Source organism: Ochlerotatus camptorhynchus, unplaced genomic scaffold, assembly GCF_037179485.1.
Source record: "Ochlerotatus camptorhynchus isolate MF236.1 unplaced genomic scaffold, CSIRO-AGI_Acam_v1.1 ptg000162l, whole genome shotgun sequence".
Lineage (NCBI taxonomy): Eukaryota > Metazoa > Arthropoda > Insecta > Diptera > Culicidae > Ochlerotatus > Ochlerotatus camptorhynchus.
Genome location: NW_027040652.1, coordinates 698,565 through 710,977, shown reverse-complemented (window position 1 = coordinate 710,977; position 12,413 = coordinate 698,565). Strand labels below are relative to the sequence as shown.

Below are 12,413 nucleotides of genomic sequence, written 5' to 3'. Positions count from 1 at the left end.
TAACACCAAGCTGTAAGCAGATTGGAGTTAAAGTAGAACAGTTTTTACCTGGTTTTTTAAGTGGGATGCGCAATTTTTTATAGAGAGTACCAGGTATTATAAGCACTCTTTCAACAGTTTGCCATTTGTATTCCGATGACGTTTAGCTGTTGTTTATTGATGTGTATTGCACACAGATCTTGCACAAATGGTACAGTCTTCCCACCCTGTTGTTCAGGAAATGAGCAGTTCAAACAGCCATCCGGAAGTTTGGTATCCTCTTCACCATTCAGAATCCACTAAAATACCATAGTAACATTGCAAATTTTATCAAAGTTTTAAAGTATCCTTCAAGTCTAAACCATGATAAAGTGATAAATTTAAAATGGTTTCTTCTTCTTCTTTGTCTTATTTGTCTTCGAATTTGAAGCTTATTGTTTATCGCCTAGTAGCTTATTGCGTGCTCTCAACTTAGTGTTGTAAGATGGCCTTGCACAGTTATTAATTGCGAGCTTTCGCTGTCTGTACCATGTTTGCAATAGTTTAATTGGGTGGAAAGTACAATCAAACTCTATGCCCAGGGAAGTCGAGATTTTTTCCAACCCTATAAATCCTAGACCGGACCGGGAATTGAACCCAGCCACTTCCAGCTTCCAGCATGGTTTTGCTGTGTAGGTGCGTCTTTACCGACTGAGCTAAGGGAGGCCCCCAAAATGGTTACTTGGGTACGGTCAAAAACTGGGACCAGACGACCGAAATATCACACAAGTTTCACCAATAATAAGAAGAGTGCCTCTATTCAAGATTTGACTAAAAACTGAACGTAGCCCGACAAAAAAGTTAGCATCGAGATGGAGAAATTACATTCGAGTATTTCAGTTGAGTTTTCTCGAAGACTTACTGATGCAGCTGGAGAGGTAGCTCATCGATTCATCCGGTTCGCCTCCTAGCATCGTGCTATAAGGTACCAGGCGATAACCAGGGTAGTTGATCGATAGCTCGATGACGTCATTTCGTTGACGTCTGCAATGGGAAATTCTCATAGCAGGCGTTGACGATGGGACGTTGTCGAGTTGTTGAATAGCAACTATCGTGGTAACTCACCGATTACCTGTCGATCTGCCAAATTTGGAAAGACGTCTGCATTGAATTGTCTCATATAATAATATTCCGCCCACTATATCACAAGAAATTGCGAGTAGCTGAGTAGCATGGAGATAAGTTAAGCATTGGGTACAGGACCAAGTCTCCCCTGGGTGGTGCCAAAAGATGAGCGCAATAGAATCATCAAGTTGCCATAAGGCACGGAATGAGACTATTGCATGGCTGGGTAGTCAAAGTCTTCCATTCGTTAGTCATTTCAGGTGGATTAGAACAGGTTTAGGTGGGCGTTGGCCAGATTTGGATTTTTCAGATGTAATCCTGGATAGGACCCTGTCGTTGAACGTCGCGTGAAAGTGGAACTTAATGAAGGCCTAAGTACTTTTTCGTAGTTTTTAGTTTTCGGATTTGAAAGATCGTCGGTTACAGTGGCCTGCTTACTGAGCAGAAAAACGCTGTCCCAGGTCCTTGCATATCAAAGAGATTTATGGTAAAATCGCTTGTGTATCGTGTATTTTGCGAAACTCGTTGTTGTCGTTGGTTCCGGGTTTGAATGGATACACACATTTGAGCAACGGTATTATGTGATATGAGGGGCTCGGTGGCCTTAGAGCAACCGTTTTTGCTTACTGAGCAGAACATCATGAGTCTAATCTCAGGCCCATCCACATTCAAGAATCGTCAATCGTTTTATTTGTTAATATGACTACAATGTAATAACAGCAACTCGGTGATTAAAAAGGTGCTCGTCTGCCTAGTGGCAAACGTTTTTGCTTACTGAGCAGAAGACCGTGGGTTTAGTCCCAAGCTCCTTCGCGTTATACGATCGTTAGGACATCAATTCAGCTTATCGTTTACCAAAACGAACCCTGCTGCAAACCCAACCCTCTTATCCAACATCCCAGTGATTCCTCGTGGAAGTGCAGAGGTGTTCTCGGATTCCATAAAAGCGAGTGTCATGTCAACACAACTCTTCCCATTCCTTTCTTGACCTGTGTTCGGGCGCGGCCGGCGCTGGTATTGCCTAATTTAAGATCACCAGTTTTTCCACATTGAGGATGATTGCTAGTCCCAAGCATCGTCTATTGGTTCTCTGTGTAATTACAGCTGATCTGGCAGTAACAGAGTAGCAACCGTGGGCGGTCAAGCTCAAGCTCAAGCTCAAGCTCAGTTGAGTTTTCTCGAAGATTTTACCTTTTATTCATTATACCATTGGTCCCTTCGACCTTCTGTCGTTCGACCTTCTGTCGTTCGACCTTCTGTCGTTCGACCTTCTGTCGTTCGACCTTCTGTCGTTCGACCTTCTGTCGTTCGACCTTCTGTCGTTCGACCTTCTGTCGTTCGACCTTCTGTCGTTCGACCTTCTGTCGTTCGACCTTCTGTCGTTCGACCTTCTGTCGTTCGACCTTCTGTCGTTCGACCTTCTGTCGTTCGACCTTCTGTCGTTCGACCTTCTGTCGTTCGAACTTCTGTCGTTCGACCTTCTGTCGTTCGACCTTCTGTCGTTCGACCTTCTGTCGTTCGACCTTCTGTCGTTCAACCTTATGTCATTCGACCTTTTGTTTTTCGACCTTTTGTCTTCCGACCTTTTGTTTTTCATTTTTTGTGTTTCGACATTTTGTCCATTCAAACTTTTGTCTTTCGACCTTTTGTGTTTTAACATTTTGACTTTTGATCTTTTGTCATTCGAAATTTTGTCTTTCAACCTCCTGTCATGGCGATGTATGTCATTCTTATATGCGATGTTGACTTAAACTGTAGCAATTCACGATGCTATCTGTACATTGTTATACGACTTCTGGTTGTCTGGGTATTTGCACCAGTAAAAATGCAAAGTTAGTCCATTATCGTTTCTAAAAACTCGAACATTCACTGAAAAACAATAACAAGTTCTGTACAAGCTAGTTCATCATACATAGGAGGTACAGATTTTAATTATTCCAGGATCTGAGAGTGAGAAGATCCCAGTCTTAAAGATTTTGGTAGAAAAATTTAAAATACCGGACTATGTAAACTTTTCAAGACATACCCAAAAACTTGAAATCATATACCGTCAAGTCTGGAGTCTGGGATTTCCTCAGTTTCGGAGCCTTAGTCTCATGTAGTCGGAATGAAACTAATTTTCTTAACATATTCATCCTGCTTTGAAACATGAGCAGTAGGATGCGGCATATTTTTCGACTGTTCATGAAACCTAAAATTCGTTCGTTTTTCTGGTTCAAATTGGCTTGGAAAGAGATGTCTTCGAGCATGAGATTTACAGGTGGTCAAGGAGGATTTTTTACCTTTAAGAAATTGCTTTTACTAAATTCATCGTAACTCTATCATCTTTCATCCAATTTTGGATCTCTTGCACTATTATTTTTATAACTAAATTCAAAAAATGTTTTTTTCAAAACAGAATCGGACTTATCTTGCACCAAGCATGAGTTTGACGAGGATTTCTATACAGTAATGTCCCGATTTTGTCAGCCCCCTGATAAATTTAGGGCTGACAAAAACGTTACACTGACAAAATTGGGACATTTTTTTTCGCTTAATTTTTTTAACATAATATCTTTAAATGCTGTTTGATAATGCGAGATTTATGTTTTAGGAATCATTCAATATATACGAGCCCATTTAGGGGGCGGGGAGAGCTAGAATTTCAAACTTTTCGTAAGTGTCATATAAGGAAAGACATTCTTACATTGATGGTGTGAAGGAGGGGGGGGGGGGAGGCTAATTTGACTTAGGTAAGAATTGAATGGCCACTCAATGCATACAGTCCGGAATCCTTATTGCCGGGGTAACAGGGGCGTGAATAAGGAACCGCGAATAAGGATACCCACAGCTTATGGGATTTTCACTAATAGGGGCTGTGGTGGATTATCTAATTTGTTTCATTATATATAGAGCTATACTGTCTTCGACAAAGTTGTTGTACTGGGATAGAGCAACAAGCCTGTGTCATTGGATTCAGGTTTAATTGGGAACTACGCCGCTAGAGGCGCTTCACTTTTATGTTACTTATGACGGGTGCTATAATATATGGATCATAGGTCCAACATAGAATATTTCGTGATCCTGGCCATATAGAAAGTTACTGTCTTGCGCAAAGTTGTTCAAGTGACCAAAACCTTTCGGATGGTGACCATATTAGTTACGAACTCTCTCACTACGTAGCGCTAGTGTGCATGTGAACTTTCTATATACACTGTATCTCGAGAACCTGGCCATATAGAACGTTGCTGTCTTCAGCAAAGTTGTTCAGGTGATCATGTCCTTTTGTATGGTGTTCATATTAGTTCAGAACTCTCTTACTACGCAGTGCTAGTGTGCATGTGAACTTCCTATATAAACTGTATATTGAGAACCTCTCCATATAGAACGTTGTTGTCTTCAGCAAAGTTGGTCAGGTGACCAAGTCCTTTCGGATGGTTGTCATATTATTTAAGCCATGGAGAAAATCGAAGAAAAAAAAAAAAGTCGGAAAGACGCCAGATAGTGAAAACGGAGGAGCGAACGTGTTCGCAAGAAGCGGAAAGTTGCAGAGATCACCAGCGTCGAACCAGGTGACCACAGCGAGTTCCAGTAGTAGCATACCCCAAGTGGAACAGCATGGATCCCAAGGAGAGCAGCTAGGTGCGGTGCCATGCCAAATATTCACACTGAAATCCAGCAGTGGCAAACAGCAAGAAATGCAGCTTGGGAGAACCAAAATGACGGAGGTTAGGAGGAAGATCGATGAACTCTATGTGTTCGTGAAGGATAAGAACAACATACACAAGGAGGTCAAGCTACTAGCAACGGTCATCTAATCCGGCATAGCTGTGGCAGATCGGGAACTGCAAGAATGGAGAAGAAGAGCCGAAGCGGCCGAAAAGGCTCTGCTTGAGGCCAAGGAGAATGCAAAGCAGGCTGAAGCACAGGAGACGCCGAAGGGACCAACGAAACCACGTCCGGAGAAAAGAGATAGGGAAACGCCACATTTAATTCTCGAAAAATGTCATTATTGAGCTCGACAATCAATAAAATACGAATACGACTGTACAAACATTGTTTTTCACATAGTCACTGATAGACTGGATCCTCAAAACAAACTTTTTTCAAAATCTCATTAATTTTTTCGTCAATGACAAACATTCATCTGATAATAAAAAGTGTTATTTCGTGCATTCTGAGTTACATTATTGTTATCCAAGCAGTTCAGTACGTAGATGCTTGTTCACTTTAACGGATCCATGGAATGGAAGTAATTAAATTTCGTTTCAAATTTAGCTAATTAAAAAATCTGCACATGTTTGTCACGGACAATTGACATGGTTTGACTTAACGATGACTGTTAGCTCAAATGAGTGACCAAAGCAGAATTTTGAATATCGCCGTGTATTGTCGAGATTTTGCAGCACTGGTGAGGGATATAGATGTAAACTACTACGCCGGGACCGCCCCCTTTTGAATTTCTACAGTTAAGTGAACCATTTCTATGATGTGTATTTTTTCTTCTGCTTCACAGGTAGTAGGATATTGCTCAAGACATCATTGAGTCTGTAGAACTTGTAGATTTTAGCTCCAGAATAATTTGGAGAGCATTACATATCTTATTGATACCATTTCATGATGTGCATGTTGTCTTGCGTTTCACGGACTCAATACATTTTCAGGATATTTTTCAAGTCATGATTGAGCCTGTATTAGCCCAAGCATAGTTTAGGGAACATTACATATATTATTGATATACATATACACATATATATTCCATGGTGTGCATTAGGCTCTATAATCTCTTTTCAAGGCTTAAGCTTGTAGAACTTCTAGCTTTTAGAACCAGAATACTTTGGCGAGCAATACTATATTTTTGATTCCATTGAATAATGCGGTTATTGTCAGGACATAGTTCAAGAGTTTATTGAGCCTGTAAAACTTTTAGATCCTTACTCCAGAATCATTTTGAAAGGATTATCTTCCTTACCACCACTACAATTCCATGATGCGCTTGTTCTCAAAAGGTTCCCTTGAGATTCACGGACTAATAATGATTTCCACGACATTGTTTAATGCATCATTCGGCCTGTAGAACTTCAAGATCTTAAGTCCAGAATAATTTGGAGAGCATTTAATATCTTATTGATTCTCATAGGCTTTCTTTAGGTTCACGGACTCATACAGATTTTCCCGACAATATTCAATACTTCATTGAATCTAGAACCAGGGATATGGAACAGCAAAAATCACAGTCGAGTAAGTAAACACATAGATCTGTGTGTTGGCACGTCGAGAATAAAGAGATGTGCAATGAGCTTAACCTATGAGCATGTGCTAATGAAAAATGTGCACTCTTGCAGAATGTGCTTATTTTCAGTTGATTTCGAGTTCTCTTTGTGCTTTTTCTTGTACGCTCGTACCCACATTGCACGTCTTTCATTTTTTTTACGTACTCTATCTGGTCTCTTACTCTCTAAAAAATCGTGTGCAGGTGACTAATAACACACAGCACAACTTTTTTTTTAGCTGTGAGCGTGTTTCCAGACGATCCCTGACTAGAACTACAAGATCTTAGCTCCAGAACAGTTTACTGAGCATTAAATATCTTATTGATTCCATGATATGCTTTCTTCTTCTTCCTCCTTCTTCGCATTTCAAGCTTAATGCATGCTTGCAACTTAGTGTTCTATATGCGCTTCTACAGCTATTAATTGAGAGCTTTCGATGCCTGTACATCAGTATAGTTGTGTGGCAAGTACAACCATACTCTATGCCCAAGGAAGTCAAGACATTTTCCAACCCGAAAAAATCCTAGACCGAGCCGGGAATCAAACCCAGCCACCTCCAGCATGGTCTTGCATTGTAGCTACGTCTTTACCAACTGAGCTAATGGAGGCCCCTGCTATGCTTTAGGATGGTTCAAAATGTCGATTTTGCTCCACCAAGGTGAACAAAAAGTTCACTTTTCCCATAGTAATTCCCAAAAGGCCAGTGCCGTATGAGATCGCAACCAAATGAGCTCATATTTTGAGAATCGACTGAGTTGGTTGGAGCATCTTGTCAAAAGGTTCTCTTGAGCTACACGGAATAATAAAGATTTTCAGGACATAAATCAAGACTTCATTGAACCTATACACAGCGATTTTTTTAATATTGCATCCAAGCGGTTGCACTTGAATCAGGTCAGAAATCTCATGTAATTTTTATGGCCACAAAAATAAACAAATGCAGTAAAAGCAGCGTAATGTCAGTTCATACACTGTATTAATGATAATTTTGTCCTTTATGGCAAGTAATATTACACCATATTTTTGACACGATTGAAGTGCATCCACTTTGATGTGATATCAAAATTAATTTTTTGATGTGTAGAACTCCAAGATCTTAACTCCAGAATAGTTGGGTGAACATTAAATATCTTATTGATAATTACCATGTTTACATGAGGCTTTAGGTAGCTCTGATGATATATATGATGATATATGTCGGAAATGTGCGTATCTAAACACTTCGAGCTTGTAGAAGGCTTAAGGGCCTAATTCTAGGACAATTTGGAGAACCTAGAAATCTGCAGGATCTTGAAAAGCTGTTAATGATGACCAATGAGATTCACACAGTGTAGAGTAATCCTAATGGTGGTATTTTTTTGAGATCAATTAGGCAGGGATTTTACAATAAACTGGACTTCAATGAAGTGCTGTGAAGGCCAACTTATCTTCTATTGATACATATCAAATTTAGTGCGACCACTTAGCTCAATTTTTAGGACTACAGCACTGATACTAAGAATGCTAAAACCATTTCTAACTACAGCCTTGCAAATTTCTTTATACGACCTCATGACCCATTCGGTTGATCTAATGATCCATTAGCTATACCAATGCAATAATTTTACAGCCTCTCAATAATAACAAATGTTAACATGCAAAACGTGTGATACATGTGACCTGCTTATCGAGCTCAAAACTAAATCAATTTCAACTCTTCATGCACCGTTTCCACTTAGCTCACGTGTTTATGGTTGCACGCAGACGGTGATTGTAATAAAATAGAAGGCCCTCTGGCGGCTGACCGCATGGGACACGACGACTTTGCGACGCTACGGGACACGGTGTAGCAAATAATAATAATATGGTTACACAATGCTTAAAATTCGATATTAATTTTTACACCGTCCGCGTCCGGAAGAGGTAGGTATGTGGGCAGCTACTGGGCAACGGCAGCAACACGTACTACACACAGGTACCTACAATAATCGTCTCGTTTAGCAGTAGCAGTAGCAGCAGCAGCAGCCTCGAAGCCAGTAGTTACAACAGAAGGTCCATAATAGCAGCAACAAAAACAACAAACACAACCATCGAAAACATCATCATCAACTTCGACAAAAATCGTACATCTTTTAAGAGAGGGCTTTGTCGTGCACAGCTTTTCTTCCTTTCTCGGATTCATCACCGGATCGTTTTCAGTTGCCATATTTTGGAGCTAAGTTATGCCCTTATATTTACGATATAAAACATGCACACACAATAACACAACACTCTGCCGTGATCGTTAAATATCACCCGAAAAGAAATGATCTTCTTCTACCTTTTCGGGGAGGCTAAATGTAACGAACGAGAGTAGTCACCTGAATAGCACACCCGCACACACGACCAACTTGTTCGCGTATGTTTTCGTTACTAGAAGCCACTCGTTTCAAAGCCCAATAACGCCGCAACGAAAATGCAACGCACACGACGGCGGGATCACCACTTTAACTATATCGGACAGATGGGGGAAAAGGTACTTCCTTCTACGGACACGGTTCGAGATCGACTGGCACTCTGTCTGACTGGGTGCTATGGTGTTGGATAGGTGGTTGGTGAGTGAGGCACGCGATCGATCGATCCATGTGAGTGGTTTCAGCAACAGCAACCCAACCAACAAACGGCTACGGCGGCTGACCGTGATGTATAAACGCTACGGACGGACGCTACTACACGGACGAGGAATGCGGCTCAAAAGTGAGTTGAGTATGACTCAACTTTGACAAAGTGAGAAAATTATCCGAGCAGGAAAAAACTTCTCGAATATGAAGCAAATCGTTGAAAATTTTACTCTGTTTAGGAGTATACTAATAGACTGAGTGAATCCCTCATATTCGAGAAGCTTTTTCCAGGAAAATCTCGGAAAATTCAACTCCCAAGCAAAATAGAGTCGAATTCAAGTCACTTTTGAGTCGGTTTCAACGTCCGTGTAAATAATGCACAACACCACCACTCATTCACTAGGTTCAACAACAACACTTACTAGCATGCTGTTGGTTGGTATGGAGACGTCGCGTTGGATACCGCGATGATGGCCGGTTTGAGTTACCGGCAGTGAACTAACAAAACATGCAAACGTCGAAGAGAGTGGGTGACTTCGACCCGAATCGCGGCGGGGTTCGTTTAGTGGTTTGTGGCTTCACACCAGCTGTGGTTCCAGGCGTTTTGAGAGAAAGTTTTCAACGAGATCGCAAAAATATCTTCACCGCTTCTTTTCAAGTTGGTGCGAGTATAGTAAAATAAATTCAATTTGTTCAATAAAAATTCGTTTTTTCAAGAGTGTTGAAACATTTTTAAATTTTTAAATTAACCAAGTAGGGGAAGATGGATTCCACAGGAATCCTAGCACACTTCAACTTCAAAGTCTCCGATACATTTTTTTTAATTTCAAAGAAATTTGTCGAAGTCTGTGCAAGCAACTGAGTTAAACGGACTATTATCCTGAATTTTGCAAAGAGAAGGGAATGGACTTTGAATTGTTTTTGAGATTTTTCAAGACTGTGAGAAAACTTGTATAAATTTTCAAGATGCTGGACCAAAGATTCAGATGTCAGACTTTTAAAATTTTCCAAGATCAAATTTTTATCAGAATAAAGGATCTTAGAAAATTTCCAAGATTCTTGGGCAAGAAGAAAATATTGATGATTCTGGAATTTCGTAGCACTTCAAGAATATCTATAATAATTTCTGAAATTTTTTGAGGTGAAAATAATGTGAATTCTAAGGATAATTCCAAAAGAATTTTGATTAGTATTCCAAGAGAGTTTAGTTTCGAAAAGAACACAAAGGTAGTTGTGAGGAAAAATTCAAACGAAATCTAAGCAATGCTTCCCAGGAAATTCTTAGAACCTCTTAGAGAGTTCTGCGAATAATTCCTATGTCCTTTTGAAGAGCATTCAAGGGAGAAGAGCTTCGATTTAATTCAGAGGAGAATCCCAAGGTAAGAGGATAATCCTGAAGAAAATTCGAAAGATTAATTTTCAATTAAATCCATTTATTTGTGAAAGCTTAATTGCGTTAGCTTTGCGGAGCTGTGATTCAATGTTTCAAAAAATAGGGGGCGACCCCGGCGTAGTGGTTAACATCCATGCCTCTCACGCCAAAGTCACGAGTTCAAATCTCACCCCCGGACAAGTCACGAATAACCCAAGAGTGTTAAACTGACTAAAAAAAAAAAAAAAAATGTTTCAAAATTCTGAAGATCATTCCAAAGAATTCTAAGGTGTTTTCCAAGGAATTCTGAAAAGAATTCCAAGGGAATTCAAATGATAGTTTGAAAGGAATTCTATGGCGTATTCCAATGATATTCCTATGAAAATTTCAAGGATACTCACATTGGTATTTCATGAGGATTATGAAACATATTTTTTAAGGAATTCTTGCGCAGAATTTAACAGTTATTAAGGTAACAATTCCATCGCAGTTTTTGTTGAACACTTAGAAAATTCTGAAGAGTAAAAAAAGCAGAATTTTGATGAAAATATCAAGTCCTATTAGAATCATTCGAAATTCAATGCAAATTGCAAAGAAAATTTCAAGAGTTATCTGTAGAGAATTTCTGGAGTGTTTTGAAAAAAAAAGTATGTGAGTATTACCATAGAAATTTAGAGTCTCAACATGGATTTCTAAGATGATTGTATAGAAATTCTCGAGCAAATCCCAAAGAAATCCTGTGAAGGGCTCATAGGAACAGAATAGTAATCAAGATTTTGACATAGAAAAAGTATAGGATTCGCAGACTTTGTTTGATTCAGACAAATTTTGATTTAAAAACGTGAGAACTTATATGAATATCTCGAAGATGGATGATTTTTAGAAATATTCAAAATGCTATATTTTTCATATTACTAAGTAAAATTAAAAAAAAAACTACAAGGGTCAGCCCTATGGGGTTGTACGCAATGGTGACGTAGGTCACGTATATAATAAAAAATATTTGTTAACTGCAGCAGGAGCTTGGGTTTTGTGTAAGAATAGGAACATGAGCGGGGTTCTCTCTGTGTATACTCTTTAGTATGACGCGTTTGACATAGATGGCCCACAGCGACTCACGAAGAGCTACTGATTTCGATCAATAGCGGTGCGGCTTCTTCTTTCTTCTATGGATGCTCATGTGGGCTGCAGCTCGCTGCTTGCAGGCGGCCTTTCGTTGTATTCTGGAGAACACCACCACTCACCTCGCGGTGATTGAATAAACACCTATAGTGAGACCGGATGGAATTAAACTTTGAAATCTTTTCGCAGGCAATCCGTGATAATTTTAATTATCATAGCAAAAGATGCACATTCGTGCAATTTTCAGCAGTGACACTTTGAAAATTGATTAAGTCTTAAACTTAACAGACGCGTTGAAATATTTCTGATCGATTGGTGATAAAATAATTGAAATTGGTCCAGGGGCAGCTGAGTTATTAACATTCAAAATCTTTCATAATTTTGTAACATGTTCCATTTTCTGTTTTCACAAAGTGTACCCCCATATAGCAATCACAGACGTAGTCCTACGTCAAAATGTCTGAGACCATCTTTTTGTAAGTTATCAAGGTTTTGAACTCAATCAAATTTTCTAGAGTTTTGCAATATTTCGAACTTTGTAAATATTTAAAATTGCAGACTTGAAGAATTTTTTTTCAAGATTCCGAGACAATGAAATGTTTTTTTTTCACCCCAGATTTCTCTTCTTCGGAAATATGATCACTTCAAGTCAAAATATTCACTGGTGTGCTCCAAGATGATCTTCGTTTTCAAAATAACTTTATATGTCTTCAAAAGTCTTGACAAAACATGAAATGTTTTCAAAATTTCGGTGGAAAATGAAAGTTTTCAAGTATTTCAAATATTTTTAAAATTAGCACTAGCTTTCAAATCTGGCATCCATGCTTCACACCTGCATCACGAGACTGACATAAATAGAGCACAAAAACCAATCTATTTCCAAATATCTATGGATAATGACCATGCGTCTCCATCGGGTGTTAATTTGCTTTATGAAATCTCGAAAGTCACACCAGTAGCGTTGCTAGAAAATTTAACTGCGGCATTTTTTTGTTTTGTTAAATA

At 39.3% G+C, this 12,413-nt stretch overlaps 1 protein-coding gene across 1 annotated transcript in view; it reads right to left on the bottom strand.

Moving 5' to 3' along the window:
• LOC135701457 (tetraspanin-11-like) overlaps window positions 1-8,784 on the bottom strand; it is a 65,649-nt gene extending 56,865 nt beyond the window's left edge. The window contains exon 1 of the mRNA XM_065222267.1: window positions 8,675-8,784. The gene's annotated coding sequence lies outside the window, so the exon portion shown is untranslated. The remainder of the gene's footprint in view (window positions 1-8,674) is intronic.
• Between the last annotated feature and the right edge of the window lie 3,629 nt (window positions 8,785-12,413).